Source organism: Stegostoma tigrinum, chromosome 39, assembly GCF_030684315.1.
Source record: "Stegostoma tigrinum isolate sSteTig4 chromosome 39, sSteTig4.hap1, whole genome shotgun sequence".
Lineage (NCBI taxonomy): Eukaryota > Metazoa > Chordata > Chondrichthyes > Orectolobiformes > Stegostomatidae > Stegostoma > Stegostoma tigrinum.
This window is the reverse complement of record NC_081392.1, coordinates 23,604,740-23,622,084: the sequence shown is the minus strand read 5'-3', so window position 1 is coordinate 23,622,084 and position 17,345 is coordinate 23,604,740.

Below are 17,345 nucleotides of genomic sequence, written 5' to 3'. Positions count from 1 at the left end.
GTCTCTTATCGCTTCACAGCCCCGCTTCCGTTAGTTTCACAAAGCAAAAATAAATCTGCTTGAAAAGATCGGCTGGTCTGGCAGCATCTCTGAAGGAAAAAAAACAGAACAAACATATTGTATCCGATGACCCTGTTGCAAGGAAGGGTCACCAGACCCGAAAAGTTAACTGTCTTTTTTTCCCTTCACAGATGCTGCCAGACTATTGAGCTTTTCCTGCAAATTTATTCTTGTTTCTGATTTACAGCATCTGCAGTTCTTTCGGGCTTTTTTTTAATCTGGACGTTTCACTCCCAGAAGTGAGCAATAATGCAGTTGGAGCATTCATTCAGAGTCAGTTAACATGGGCAAAGGTCCGAGAACACTTGTTTTCACTTTGAACGAGTGTTTCCTTTCGGCATGTTCATTGCAACAACACCTCTGCACCATTCCCACTTTAGGCAATCCAACCACATTTAATGAAACCAGCTTTTTTCTGGAAATCTCATTGGGCATTGTAGCAAATGTAAGGTAAAGAAGCTGGGTTTGTCTGGGAGTTAAACACAGCGACTTTTTGCATATCTACACTATATCATAATTTAAGCGAGAATCATACCCCTAGACTAACAAGCCCTGTCTGTGTGCACTTGCCTAGCTCTGAACCAGCTGAGACTTACTCAGAGTGAATTGTCTCAAATGTTGCTCCGGAAATTCAAACCAACTCAGAGTTTCAAGAACAATTTCCTCTTATTTTGTCTCCTTGCTCCTAGAATGGTGCTATTTGTCCGTTCCAACGAGACTGGGTTCTCTTCATTTGTGTATTAAACCATCTTATTCCACCTGGATCACAAAACATTTTGAAAGGCTCACAGACTGGGTTTCTGTTTCGTATCATTTCCATGTTTCCATGTACTAACTGATTTTTCCCCTCAATTCTCATGGCAATGCTCAGTCTTCATCATGCCCAGGGATGAGAGAATTCAGTTTTGTGGAGAGATTCCAGAGGCTGAGATTGTTCTGTTTGGGGCACAGAAGATTAAATGGAGATTTCATGGTGCAAGCGTTTGGATGAAGTAGACAGTGAGAAACTTGCTTCCAAAGATCAGGGTCAGTAAACACTGGGATTTTTGAACTTTGAAGATAAATAAAGGTGCGTTTATAGAGGACTTTCCACGTCATGAAGTCCGTTCACCACGGGCAGAGGTTTTTTTGTTCAAAGCTTGCTTCCTTATTTTGCACATGTGATACATTCGCCACAGCAAACCTGAGGGACCTCAGGCTGACCTCGTTCTCATTAAAACCAGACTTCATCAGTAAAGAAGAGAGCAAGACAGAAAATGCCAGAGATCGCCCATGCTTTTAACGTGCAGAACCATTCTCATTTACTCGATCCACACAAAACAGGAATCATACTGCTCGATCAATGAACCAGCAAACAGCTCAGAACAATGAACTCTCAGCCGGGTGTGTTTTCTTGTAAGCTAAGGATATCCCCATTGCCTCGGGGAGTGAAAGCAGCATTGAGTTTAAAAAACAGCTTCTTCCCATTCTAACTCCTTACTCCCTTCTCCTGACACGGAGCTCTGTCCATTGGCACCTGGAGTAAGACATCTTCCACTGGCAGCTAGTGCTGGAGAAGGGCAGCATGAACGTGCTCTTCAGTTCCCTGTCAAACCTCCTCGTGAGGTATGGAAAGTGTGGAAGTCTGTGCAGAAGGCAGATTGTACTTGCACAGGAACTGACATTATGTTGGGAACCTTGTCTAAATTACTGCATCTGAGACAGAGCGAAAAATGCAGAGTTGGTACGAAAGAGAGAATCCCTCCCAATAATAGGGAACTGTTCTGTGATCTTAATGTCACAGGGAGGTCGCTGCTACATGAATCAGCGGGAAAGTTACTGCAGGGAGTCTTGTCATTCAGACACACTGTACTAGGTCTGTATAAACTACATGGTGTTCCCAGCTCGGGGAATAGATTTTACTTTTCAAATCATTCTCAGAGTGACAGAGAAGGCAATTCAGGCTAGCACCTTGGCAGCTCCTGGGGAGAACAGGGATGTGAGAGAGCGGGCAGTTTTTACTTTCGTATAGCATTTACAATCTTGGCCTGTGTGACAGTAGAATCAATTTGAGAGATTGTTTCAGTTACAGATAACAGGAAACGGTTGAGTTGGTTTATCTTGCTTCTGAAAGCTGTTCAGTAAATTACGCAGAGCAACAGACTCTTCTCCTTGGCGTTAGTGAAACGATAAACAGCAGAGTACGTTTTCCAGAGTATGGTACCCAGCAGAACACAACTAAAGAATTACTCAGTGACAAGGTCTGTTAAAACCAATTCTGTGAAGAATTGAAGCCCAGGGACTGAAAATCCCTGTAATAGTGGGAATGTGGCATTGTTGACTAGGCTCGAGGAGTGTGCACAGTGCTGTTCCCAGGAGTCAGTGTTGGGACCACGTCTATTCCCGACAGGTATTAATGGCCCGCAATTTTGCACAGTGTGGACAGTTCCAAAATCCTAAATATCACAATTTTAGCAAAGAAATGTAATCAATGGAGAAAGTCACAGGAACTGACTTTTTCCCCCAGTAAATCTTCCATTGCCTAATCTAAAGCTGGAAAAATCCAGTTGTGAGAGAAGTGTAGTAAAGTTGATGAGTTGATATTCAGTGGTGTCAATTTACATCATCCTCACCAGGTTATTGTTTAAAACTCTCAGCTGGAAAAATCACTAAAAAAAGGGAACAAGTCTCACCATTCAATAGAATCATGGCTGATCCATACTCCAATGTCATTTCCCACCCCATCCATAAAACCCTGTGTACCATTGGGAACCAGACATCTATCAATCTCCACCTTCAAAAAATGTTGAAAGTAACATGTCAACGGTGGAAGGGAATGTTTGTGCTGCGAGCCAGTGGTGCTTTTTCATGAACTATGCAGGTTTTTCACGTAAGCATCCGATTCTAGTCTGAATATTTTTCAAACTGTATTCTCCCCAGAAAACTTGCCCCGAAAATTTGACAAACTTCGCATGGTCAGCAGTGGGAGCTGGACAACAGGGGGTGACAATGAATCGGCTTTTGCAGATCATCATTGAATTCCATCAAACACAATCTAAAACTCTGTGGGAGTCAAACCCACAACATTTGAAATACAGGGCCATAAATCCATAGATATCTGATACGCTCTCCATTGTACCTAGAAGCTCACCTATTCGAGCTTTAAAGTACAGGAAGTTGGCTTTGGTATATCATCTTTGTGTCTTTTAACAAAAAAAAATATTTTTCCTCGGAAAGAAGGGTCACCAGACCTGAAAACTAACGCCGATTTTTCTTCACACATGTTGCCAGATCTGTCAAACTTTTCTAGAAATTCTGCTTTTGTATCTGTTCGTCCTCGCCCCACTTTCCACACTATCCCTGAGAGATCTGGCATTCATGTGATCATCTAAACACTCGTAAAATGTTCTGATGATTCTTAGCTTAACCACAATTTCAGGCAGTGAATTTCAGATGCCCAGAACTATCTGTGGGAGAAACACATCTTCCTTAAATCTCCGGTAAACCTTCTGTTGCTTGCTTTCAATCTTTCTTGAAGGTTAATACTCATTTTCAACAAGCTGAAGGTTAGTCCAATCTCCCTTATGTATCCCCTTCATAATTTTATACACATTAATCAGCTCCCAATGAGCTTTCTCTGCCCTCAGAAAAACAACCCAGCCGAGATCGTCTGTCCTCACAGCAGAAATGGTCCATCCCAGGTAATATCCTTGCTGATCTGCTCTGGGCACACTCTCGTGCAATTACACCCTTCCTGTATCTCGCAATCAAAATTGAACAAGGCTCTCTGAACAAAAGCAGAAATTTCTGGAGAAATTCAGTCCAACAGGCATTATCTGTGGAAATGATTGATTGATTGATGGATTATTATGTGTACCTAAATACAGTGAAAAGCTTTGTTTACGAGCAGGACAAGCAGATCATAGTAAGCAAGGTTAAACTCGTCAGAATTTGCGAAAAGATCTAGACAGAGGTACTTTGGTTACATGGCACAAGACGTGGAGGAGGCGAGATCAAGGGCTGCAAGATAAGCATTATGTGTTGTCCTGGGGCTGTGAGTCAAGCGTCATCAGTACGCGGGTATGAACAACTGCAGCATCCTTAACCCGTTTAAAACAGCATTATTTGTATTGTTTTACAGATTTATATTTCAGTTAAAATGTAGAACATTAATAAGGAATGGTCAGGTTATATCTGCTCTGAGTATATCGCAAGGAGCCACATGATGTCAGTTCCATCTTGAAAGCAGGGTTAATGTTTTGAGAGCAGGAACTATTCTTCAGAACTGATAGCATCGAGGAAAAGATGGCATATAAAATGTATCCCCCTAAGAAATGTGCTCTGTGTGCATATGTCTGAATATGAATACCTTTGTGGCATTCTACGCTTCTTACTGAAAGTTCACCTTATCTTGAAAATCCTTGTTTAACCTTGGATGGTGCTTCATTCTCTTTGAGTCTTTCTGACTGCAGTTTAGCTTTTTCCAGTGTGAAATATCTCCTCAAATGTCTAACATTACAAGTCTACTGACCCAGCTCCTAAGCTAATTTACCAATACATTGCAGCCAGCCCGAACTTCGCACTGTTACCAATTTCCTCACAAAAGTTTCAAGCGTACATCTTTGAACCAACCATCCCTCCCTCAAAGTACACTCGGCCACACTCTGATCACTGATACCTCGATGCCTGTTCGCTATGAGATCATTGATTAATCCCCTGCCATTACATATTACCAGATATCTTGCTCTCTGATTGTATCTGGAAAATACTGTTCTAATGAACTAATCAATTCATCATTCAATCTACGTTCGCTAATCTGACTTGGCCAATGTGTATGGTCATTAGAATAACCAAGGAGCACTGCTTTACTGTAACTTAAATGGTAAGGACTGCTTTAATTGTAGCATCGATGACGAATTTGATGTTCCTTCACTGTCAGTTAGTTGAAATATCTTGGATCCCCTTTCAGAGAGGTCTGCGTCTGTATCTGCACCACTTGGATTGAAGAATTTCAAGGAGGAAGCTCTCTGTCAAATTCTCCGGAGCTTTTCGGGATGACAAACAAACTCTACCCTTGCCTTCCAAAACACAGATAAATATATTTTCTTAAAAATACCAAGACATTATATATTTTCACAGTTGGGTCTATAGTTTCAGAAAGGTAACAACTTGCTGGACTAGTCTGACTCCAGCAACACTAAGAGAATGACATTACATTGAGGTTGTGATTCCCATCGTTTTATTTATCACATTGCCAGAAGGATGTGGAAGATTTGGAGACAGTGCAGAGAAGGTTCACCAGGATGTTGGCCAGTCTCGAGGTCATTGGTAATGACAAAAGGTTAAAAAGAATGGGATTGTTTTTACTGGAAAGACGGCGGCTGAAAGGTGACTGAATAGAGGCCTAGATAATTATGAGAGACATAGATAGGGTGGATAGTTAGAGGTTTTGATTTTTTTTCCCAGGGTGAAGGTTCAATTATAAAGGGGCACAGATTCAAGGTGAGAGGGCAAAAGTTTGAGCAAGATGTGCGCAAAAAGTTTTTTTTTCATATGGAGTGTAGGAGCCTGGAATACATTATCAGAAGAGATGATGGAAGGAGGCACATTGGCAAAATTTAAAAGACACTTGGATGGTTACATGAATAGGGCGGATACGAAACAAATGAGGGCAGAAAGTTTTTCTTTAGTTTAGTCAGGTCACGACGATCAGCACAGGCTTGGAAGGGTGAAGGGCTTGTTCCTGTGCTGCACTTCTCTTTTGCTTATTTGTTGTTTGTTTTTAATTGGTTACTCTCAGAGGATTGATCATATGATGTCAGTGTCACTGATTTCATTAATTTCATGCCAAGTCATCACAACTCAATATGTCATCGATACTTGGGGAACCTGTCAAACATACAAAGTTTATAGTTTCTCATGTAATGACCATAACCAAATACTTGAGAGTCGACTGAAATTGCAGCTTCACTGCACTGGTTCAGATCAGACAAAATATAATCAATTTCGTTTCCCATTAGGAAGCTGTGCTGGTGATACTTGTGTAAAAATGGCATCTGTTTCTTCTATAAGTTCCAAAAAAAACTTTTTTTTGTGAATATCCTCCTAAATGCGTGAATCTCAGGAAATTGATGTTGCTTGAAAAGATATTTTAGACGCAGCTGAACTTCATGAAAATAAAAACAGGAATTGATTATTGATGATGACCCATGCCGTGTTCTTTATTGAACAAGCCTGTCTCCACACGCTCTGAAAACTTTTAATAGAATCCCTTTAGTGTGGAAACAGGCCCTTCAGCGCAACAAAGTCACACTTACTCTCCGAGCTTCCCACCAAGACCCTTCCCCCGGAAGCACCTAATCTATACATCCTTGAACATCACAGACAATTCAGCATGGCCATTCCATCAGCGTGCAAATCCTTGAACTGTGGGAGGAAACGGAAGCACCCAGAGAAAAGGCATTGCAGACACAGGAGAACATCCAAACTGCATACAGTCACCTCAGAATAGAATCGAACCCAAGTCCCAGGCATTGTGAGGCAGCAGTCATAACAACCATGCCACCTCGTAATACATGTCAAAGAATAACTACAGGAAAAATAGTGGTAACACACCTCTTCATTACTGCAGGAGGTCTGAATGAGCTATATTTCTACTGTTTTTGTCCAGAAATCATTCTGTACCCCGACATCTATTAGCTGTATCTATTTTTAATTCCGAATACCCCGTCCAGATATGACCAATCTTATCAACATGCATACCTTGCGATAAAGCAGTCTTCATATAAAATATATTTCCCGGCGACACATTTAAAATTATCCTGCTCTGTTCCCAATGTCTTTGGGCATTTCATCTTCCAAATGTAGTCTGTCTATTTCCTCTGCATCACACTTCATTCTGCCTCCCAAAGAGAGTGATGGTCAAAGATTGGTGACTGGGCGAGATCATTGTACTCCCCTCCAGTCTCCACCGCCACTGCTTCATTTCTTTCTGTCTCCTAACCAGCATCATATTCATTCTGTCATTAATCCGTGTGTTTAAATTGACAAGATCATTGTTCATGCCAAGCCTGGCTTTGGACTCAATTTACAAAATCAAATTTTTACAACTTTAAAGCAAATAAACTTCAATAAGATGCTTTTCAGTATATTTTAAAAAGAAAGCTAAAGTGTATTGTGTGTTGAAAAAAAAATGCCTTCTTAGACAAATGACAGGAATGTCCTGCCAAATCCACACTTCCTCTGTAAGGCCATGGCAACTATGCCCAGTGGCAATCAGTTGGTTGGTACTTGTTTTGGTGAAGGAAAGACCAGCACAATAACGATATCTTGACTTTTTTTGAGGGGGGAGATGGGTACACCATTGTATATGGGCAGCACAGTAGAATCATTTAACCAGTAAAAGAAAGCATCCGTTATTCTCCCACACAACTGATTTCGCTAGAGCAATGTGTAATGGGAGATAAGGCCAATAACCAGAGATTAAGTCACCCAAACCAGTTTGGTTATTATTTTGAACTGAAGGTTCTCTAATTAAAGGAGTTAACTGGAACTGTTTGTTCAGTGACTGTGATTGATGTCAGTCTCCATGGATTCCAGCTGTGTCACAGGAGGCTTTCCTTCTTCTATTACTAAGGGGCCCCATTCAGTGTGTTCTCCCATTTTATAAGCGTGAGCATCAGCTACAGCACTCACAGGGGTCAGCAGCTGCAGAGAGACAGCGCGGAGAGGTCAGAATCTGAGAGCAATAGACTGGAATGTTCCAACAATGAATCAGAATCTGAGAATAATAGACGGGGATGTTACAATAAAAGACAGGAGTTTATTCGAGGGTCTTTTCTAATTTTCAAACCCTTGGGCCCTGTTATCATGGCGAATACACGGTCTACTGCTGATTATTCAAGCGGGTTACTATCCCCTCCTCACTATTGTTAGTGTTCCTGGTAAGTCACTGTCTCTGACCATTCATTAATTCCATAAAACACGTTGAACTTCATTGCGATTTCCGTTATGCACACTTGGGCAAAGACAGAATCTATTTTCTTTTGTTTCAATTACAAACACCGTTCATTTCCATGAATTTCAGACCCTTCCTTTACAGACACGAGTGTTCACAACCTGGAGGACCCCTTTTGCCCTGAACTGATTTATCCCTCATTATTCTCTCCATCAGCAAACCTGTCGACGACCTGCTCAATAATATCCACAGGCTCCACCTCTGTGTCATTGTTGCTGTTGAATAAACCATTAACTACGCCTTGGTATCGTTCAGACTTTACGTCTTCAGCTCTCCACCAGCCAGTCTTCCAGTTACAAATAATTGGTCAGAAACTTGTTCTTGTCTCTCAATTTACTTCACAATATGGAGACTGTCAGAGCATTAATGTTGATGGACAGGTAATTTATAACAACAACACTGTTCCAAATTCACAGCTGATGGCAGACCTTAAATTCAAATGACAGGAACTGGAATAATTTTTTAAAAGTCACTAACAGCAACCATAAAATCAACAGCATTTTGTCTAAAAACCTATCTGTTTTACGAATATCCTTTGGTAAAGAAATCTAACGTTACCACCTGATCTGGACTAAGAGTGACCTCAGACCCATAATAATGTGCTCGACTTTATACTGCCTTGAGAATTGGCCTCACAGGCAAGAACAGTTAATGATGGTGAACAAATGCTGGCCCTTTCCAATAATGCCAAAATCCCATGAAATTCCATGAAACAAAAAGGAAAAACAAGTGGTGAGAAAACTGAACAGGCTTGAAGTCCCTGCCAAGAGAAGAACAGAGTTTACATTTTGAGTCCGCTGGCCACACATTGGAACTGAAAGCAGCTGGGAAATAATGTGATTGAATCTGATGACAGAAATGTTTGTTTTGAAGGGGAGAAAGAATGTGTTGAATATGTGGATAAAGAGAGAGAAAAAAAAAAGCAATTAGGGACACTGTTGATGATCAACTGGAATGGAAATCAAATGTGAATCTTGCTTATTTTTGGCTTTTTCCCATATTCCTGAATATCATTCCCGTGCAGATATATGTCCAAGTCTATGTTTAAAGTGAGTTATGTCCCCTTTGTTTCTCTTACCTGAGTGTGATCATCTTCCTTTATTCATTAATGGGACATGGTCATCGCTGGCTGGGCCAGAAATTACTGCCGTTTCCTGCTTCCCCTCCAGAAGGTGTCAGTGGGCTGCTTTCTTCAACCACTGCTGTCCACGTGTGTCAATGCCTAGAGCCATTCTGTTCATTTCTATGAAACCTTGCAGCGACTGCTATAACTGAACGGCTGTCTTGCCCATTTCAGATGGCAGTTGAGAGCCAATCACATTGCTTTGGCTCTGCAGTCGCTGAAGGCCAGACCAGATGAAGATGGCTGATTTCTTTCCATGAAGTACAGTGGTGGGCCAGTCTTTTTTTTCTTTCTCTCTGACGATCGATGATGGTTTCACAGTTTCAATAAATACATAATGCCAGATATTTTGTTGAATTCAAATTCAACCATCTGTTGTGGCAGGATTCGAATCCTGGGTCTGTGTCGTTACCTGGGTCCTTGGATTTACAGTCTGCACATAATATCGCTGGAGTGCCTCCTCCCAGCATGTCCAGCCATCTTCACCGGTAATAGTGGCTTTACTGTTATTGTGACTGAGGTACAGAAAAAATGTGCAACTGTATTGTAAACTACTTTTATGGAGAGTGGAACTGTTACTATTTCAGGTCACTGGGACTGTGTAAATATATAACAGTTTATCATCCAGAAAAAGAAAATGAGGAGTGGAAGGCATTTTCAACACTGAATGGGTGTGCCATGAATGCATAAATTTGACTTTCTCCTATCATTGGAAAGCCAGTGAATGTTATTTTCATGGTTTCTTGAGTGTGTGGTGTCAGCTGCTGCATTCATTTCGGGAGACCTGAAGGTCTGGTGACTCCATTCTGTGAGAGATATGGTTGCTGCATTTACAGTGTATCTGGGACTTCAATATGGCTAACAAATGGGACAGAGGCTGCATTGAAGGGAAGCTCTGTAAACAGGGAGTATCAGGGCACTGTGCTCTCCTCTCTGGAGATTCATGGAATGTTTTCCAATGTTGTCCCTATTTCAGTTGCAAAGCGTGAAGCCAGTTTTATTCAACAATGAAGAGGTCCCAGAGTTGTGTCACCACTTTCAGTATAACTTGTAGTCTCACACCAGGGAGAGGACTGTGCTGACACTGGCCATGAAGTGAACTGGTTTTATTCTGGAAATTTCTGGGCAGAATTGAGTTACATGTCCATCATGTCCCAGAGAGCCGTCCTCTGATGTATTTACGAGGTGATGTCATCTCTGTCCCGTGAGGTGAACATGTTGGCTCTGTCGCCACAGAGGGAGGAATGCAAAACCTTCCAGTAATATTAGGGAACAAGGTGACTGGTAAAAATGAGGACATGTAGGAAATTAGGAAGAATAAAGAGGAAGTATTCAAAAAACTCATTCTATTGAACATTGCTATGTTGATGCATCAGATGTATGATGCCTTAAGAGGGCTACACGTATACGGCTGGAGCACTGAAGTTGCTGGATTGCTCATTCAGGAGTTGATACAGACACGATGGGTCAATGGCTTCCTTCTGCAGTGTAAGTTCCATCATTCTATGATCTACATTCCGGAATATTGAGGGAGGTCAAAGTTCTTCAATGTTTTTTAGATTCTGAAAAGGATTCTGCTGACTGGAAAGTAGCTATTGTGATCACAAATATCTAAAACAGGATGAAAAGGGAGAACAGAAAATTAAGTAGTGGATAATATGATGTCAGTTATGAGAAAATATCAGTTTTTTCTTTGTAATTCATGTAACAACTAGATTTTTGGAGAATAATAATATGAGTTGGTAGAGTTAGCCTATATTCATGAATGGGAAATTATCTGATAAATCTTCTGGAGTTTGTCCAAAATGTTGGTTGTGACATCGACAAATGAGAACTAGTGGGTGTGGTGTATTTGAATTTATGGAAGACCTTTGATGTGGTTGTACATAGGTGAGTGAACCCATTTAGAATCCTTGGGTAAGGGGGAATGTATTGCATGGATTGAAATTTGGATAATGGAGAGAATACAGTGCGCCAGATCCTTCTATGCACTGAAGGTAACTACTCAGATGATATCACAGGCATCAGTGCTTGGAGAACAGATATTTATAAGGCAAAGAAATGATTTGGATGCAGGCAAAAAGTACCATACTTCTCATTTTGTGTTTATTAGAAGGTGAGACGTTGAGAAGTGCTGTTGTCGAAAAGGACCTGAATACCCCTGGTCATGAGTTGCTAACAGAATTCAGGCGGGTTAGCAAGTGATCAGAACAGTAAATTGTGTGTTGTCCTTCATTGCAAAATGATTCAGGTATAGGGTTAAAGACACCTTCGTGCATTTGTTGAGCATCGTGTACAGATTTTCTCTCCTGAATACGGATTCTTTGTCACAGACAGAATGCAAAGGCATTCCACCAGACTGATTCCTGAGATGACGATGACATGAGGAGCGTGTGTAGAAAATGTGGCTTTAATTTGTAGCACTGTGAGAGGATAAGAGGTGACTCCATTGAAAGATGAAGTTTATGCAGCATCACACGTCTGAAACAAAACATTGATACGTGACTGCAGATAGTTTACGAATCTCGGCCGAACCCCCATGTTGTTTTCTTTTTCTTTTAGTATTCATTTGTGTGCATTGGGCATCACTGGATGGGACAACATTTATTGCCCACATGACTGTTGAGAAGTTGTTGATGAGCTGCCTTCCTGAATCAATGCAGACTACCCGGTGTGGGTTGACTCATAAGGTCACTCATGAGGGAATTCCAGGAATTTGACTGAGCATCAGTGAAGGAATAAGCAATATACTTTCCAGATCAGGATGATTAGTGTCTTGAAGGGCAGCTCGAATGTGATGATATTTCTATATACCTTCTTCCCTGTCCTTCTCGATGGAAATGATCATGGGTTTAGACGGTGCTATTTGAGGATCTTTGGTGAATTTCTGCTGTGTATCTTGCATGTAGTATGCACTGCTGCCACTGAACGTTGGTGCTGGACGGAGTCAATGCTTGTACCTTGGATGATGTTAATTTTCTTGAGTGCTGTTGGAGCTGCATTCTTCCAGGCAAGTGGGTAGTATTCCGTCACACTCCTGACTTGTGCCTTGAAGATAGACAGGCTTTGAGGAGCTAGGATGTGAGTTCCTTGCCAAAGTATTCCTCACTTCTCATCTACTTTTGTTGCCACTGCATTTATGTGGTGAGTCCAGCTGAGTTTCTGATCAATGATAACTCCCAGAATGTTGAGAGAGGGGGATTCAGAATGTCAAGGGGCCGTGGTTAGAATGTCTTTTATTGGTGATGGACACAGCCTGGCATTTGTGCGGCACAAATCTTTCAGCCCAAGCCTGGATCCTGTTCAAATCTTGTTGCATTGGAATATGGACTGTTTTGGTATCCAATGACTTGTGAATGGTGTTGAACATTATGCATTCATCAATGAACACTGGTATCTGTAATGATGGGGACCTCTGGAGGAAGCCGAGATGGATCATCCACTCGGCATTTCTGGCTGAAGATGGCAGCCAAAGCTTCAGCCTCACTTTTTGCACTGATGTGCTGGGCTTTCCCATCGTTGAGGATGGGAATATGTGTGGAGCCTGCTCCTCCAGTGCGTTTTTTGGTTCTCCACCATCACACACAAGTGGATGTATCAGGGCTGCAGGGCTCTGATCTGATCAGTTTGCTGCGAAATTGCTTCATTCTATCACTTGCAGCTTATGTTGTTTGGCATGCAAATAGTCCTCTTTGGTGGCTTCGCCAAGTTGACACCTCATCTTCAGGTTGAGAGAGCTCCAGGCTCTCAATGAACTCTTACCACTTTATTTTGCAGTTGGTGTGTGACCCTGCATTGATTTTCTTGTTGTTCACAAACCTGTCAGGGGCCACAGTGCCCTAAGTCAGACAGAGTTTGCCATTGCAGCCAGTTTCTGACCTCCATATAGAAAAACAGTTTGTATTTTCGGAGATGGCAGATGTATCTTTGAGGCTTGGCACAAGTGAACAACTTTCCTTTTTCATAATCAGCAAATTGTGATAAAGCACCAATAGCCATGCAGCCAGAAGGAGCAACATGTAACAGTCTATCTGTGCAGTCTGTGGTTCATTGGTTAATCATGTTGGGCCGGCAATAATATCCTCCTATTTATGTATCAGTGTTTCAAAGGGCTGAATGGCATCTTCCTCATTCCATGGAAAAGGCTAATGGACCCGATTCAGCAACCTCAGAGTCCTGTTTAAAATTTTGATGTGCTGACGAGACACACTCTTTTCTGATGTCACAGGCAGGAGTGACTGAATGGGCTGTCCCCCTTGTCCAAAATCTCAATGGACTGAAAGACTTCCTTATACTCCTGTGAAATCACCTCGAGGTGCTGAATGATCTCTTCCTTTTACTGTGAATATGTGCTGTGTCCAGTAGTGCTGTTGCATGAATGTTACCCACACTTTAATATTTCAAGCTTGAATGTTGTCCAGTTTTTGGTGCACACTGACACAGGCTGCTTTAGGAACTGAGGCCTGACAAGTTGTGCTAAACATTGTGTAATCTTTGGTGAACATCCCAATTTCTCATCCTATGATGGGGGTAAGGCATTGATGAAACAGCTGAAAAAGTTTGTGCCGAGGAAGCTACCTTGAATACCTCCCGCAATGATACCCCAGGGCTGAGATGATTGATGTCTCACAACCACACTGTGCTACGAATGTCTCCACCCATTGAAGAGTTTACACTGATTCCTATTTAGTCCAATTTTGTTTGGTTTCCTTGATACCACTGCGAGTCAAATGCTGCCTTGCAATCTGTGCCCATCACATTTACACTGAGTTTGTATCTTTTGTTCATGTTAATAGGTTACTGTGTGTGTGTGTGTGTGTGTGTGTGGGGGGGGGGGGGGGGGCTGTTTCCTTCTCTCAGAGAGTAGTGGCTGTCAGAACTTCTTAATCCCAGAGAGCATAGAGAGACATGTCACTGAAATGTTTGGAAAGAAGTGATTAAATTTTGACACATCAGAAATTTGAGAGCTACAAGGAAGTGGGCATGAAAGAGGAATTGAGGCCAACATCAGATTAGCCATGATCACATTGAAGGGGAAGGCAGGCTTGAGGGGCTGAAAGATTTACTTCTGTATCTTGTTTCCTCTCATTCTGCTTTTGAAAAGTTATTGGTTGTGATCTCCCTGAAAGTGATGCTGTGGAATGTTGCAGGTAGAAAGACCAGAGTATTTTGTCAGTGATCTCAGTGACCAGTATGGGGCTGTTTTCACAGTGAATCGAAGTCTAGACCACGACCAATAAAGGGATATTGGGAAACGTCTGTGAGGAGAGTTGGGGTCGGTTTCACACTGGTACCCGCGTTTTCCACGAAAAACATTATCCAACATGCATCACATGGTGTGTGGCAGTTCTGAGGGGTTTCTGTGAATGAGGTCGCTGGAGCAAGTGGCCTTCCACAGCTTCAGTGTGGCAGATTTGAGGAGCAGAATGGAACATAGGACTGAGGAGCAGGAGTGGATGATTGGACACTTTGACTCTGCTCCACCAGTCACTAAGATTGTGGCTGACCCGGTTGTGGCCTCAGTCACACTTTCCTATCTGTAGTTCGTTATCCTTGGATCAGTCTGCTTTCAAATATCTAACTAATGCTGCTTTGAATCAATGCAAACATGCAGGCAATACAGACTTCTGGGAAGGGAATTCCCACTCAAACAACCCTTTGAGAATTTTTCCTCATCCCTGTAAAGACAGAGAATGGAGGGTCTTTTTTTTTTTTTCCTTTTTTTGTCTAACTCATCACAAATTTTATTTGTTGCCAAGTTGGTGATATGGTTAATTATGCAGGTCTCAGACTGGGTTACGTTCAGCGTTTAGGAAAAATTGAGTAGAAGTCTTACATTTACTAAAAAAAACAGCTCAGCTATAATCAAAGCAATGTTACTGGTGCTGTGATGGAAAGTTAAATGACAAATAGTTTGAGCATTGAAAATATGTACATCAGTATTTAGCGTTCTATAAATACTGAAACACATAAAAATAAGCACACACAGACACTCTTACAATCACACACACATGCAAACACACATAAAGTCATCCACACACATACGCATGTGTGAAGACAAACGGGAAAAAATCACTGCAGAGTACCAGTTTGAAGAGTTTTGTCAAAAAAAAGTTAAACTCATGACAGGAGCAAAAAGTAGATTGTCCCAAATGTTATTCTGCTTCTGAAGTCATTCTGGTCACACAAGCTGCTGGCAGTGGGATTTGTACTTTGAACAGTTGGATTTAGTTTAATGCCCTTTGCTTCAGGGAGTTTGGAAATTTCAATGATTCCTCAACAGTAATCCTCCACGTGTAGTAAAGATCACTGAGGGGGTTTTCCATTCACACACATCGCTGTGAGGAGAAAGAGATAGATAGATAGATAGATAGATAGATAGATAGATAGATAGATAGATAGATAGATAGATAGATAGATAGATAGATAGACAGACAGACAAGTAGGCTGACAGAGAGACAGACATAGGGGCAATAAGCCGTCTCTTCTCAGGAAGGTTGCAATTTCTCCCTGTTTGAGTTGAATCATACAAAAGCATATTGTTAATCTGAATGTGTCTGAATATGCCTTTCCTGTTTGTTCGGATAAACAATGACTCCCATTTCCATCAAAAATCAGTTGACCTCAGCCTTGAGTATCTTCAAAAACCGAATCTTCACTGGCCTGGAGGTGAGAATGGACAGCACAACACTAAGAAAAGGTAATACCTTTATATTAGTCTTAAATGGGAGCACCCTTATTTTTTAAATGAGTTAACATCACACTATGTCACCATCTCTTCGGAGTTTGAAGGATACAACAATTAGTAACAGGCATAGACCTCAACACCCCCCCCCCCAATAACGCTTTTTACCATTAAGACTTTTCAACCAAATATTTATCAACTTCATCCTCCACTCCTCTTTTAGGTAGATAAATTACAACTAACATAAGATCATGAAAGCGTAAGAAATTGGAGCAGAAATAGCCCATTCGACCCACTCAGTGTGCTTTGCTGTTCAATCATGTTCCTTTCCTGGGAGGTGGTGGAGACGATGTGTTGTGACTCAACAAGACAGTGGAGATTCCATTTGCACTGACTCAGCATAAAAGAGAGACAGTTTTCAGGGCCATAGCATCTACGTTATGCCAAGTGAAAAATAACTGACAGTAGGTTTAAAATGAGAATTGCTCATCACTGAATATCGCTTCTTACTCAGTTGGTGCGATATGGATGTTCCAGAACCTCCACACAAGTCATCCTGAGCTTCTCCGGGACCTGTCAATATGGCGCAGGGTGGGAGAAAGTTGTGAGGGAACGGATGTTGGGCACTCCACCAACCGGCTGCACACTTTCTACTCTATTAGACGCTCGTTCTCCTGAAATGACAGAAAGGGAGTGAGGGTGGGAGGGTGGATGGAAGTGGGTGATCCTGCTCCTAGGGTTGTTGGAGGTAGGAGGAAAATGCTGATGTGTCTGGAGTGAGTCAGTCGAATTTTGAATCCATGCAGTGTTATTAGTGTGGGGGTTACAGTGGAGGTGAGAGAGAGGTAAGATGCTGCATGCACTTAGAATGTTAGCTCATGAATCTTGTTTGAAGGTCAATGCTATGAAAGAAGTACATTGAGTGTGACAGAGTGGAAAGAATATGGTGGCACTTACCCTCACTGAACAGGGAATGGTTTCATGCTTATCCTGTATTGCTGGGCATTTCTTCACCCTGCCAATACTGGACTGAAATAGGCAAAAAGCTCGGATCATGTTCTGGTGTCATGGCCTCCCCTGGAAAGATAATGGTCTTCCCATGTACTAACCCATTCACTCGGACATCCAGGCCCCTGTCAAAAAATTGTGGTGCAATAGCCCCTTATCTGCTATGCTCACTGTACACAGTTCAGGGCAGGTCCAAACAAAGAAAACTGCATGTGCCAATTAGCCTTTTAATGATGGCACCAGAGCCAGGAATCACAGAATATCCAGGAGCATCCAGGCAGTGGTGAGTACCACTAGCCATGATGAAGGGGCAAAACTGGAGGATGCTGAATGAGAGGGAAGCTATGGGGTGGTGTAGTTAATTAATGAGGCGAGTTTGACAAGGTAGAAGCAGGAAATTAGCTTGGCCTCATGCAGATGTTCCCTGTCAAACTCAATGAAAACGACTCTGAGACAAATTATTGCCAGATTGA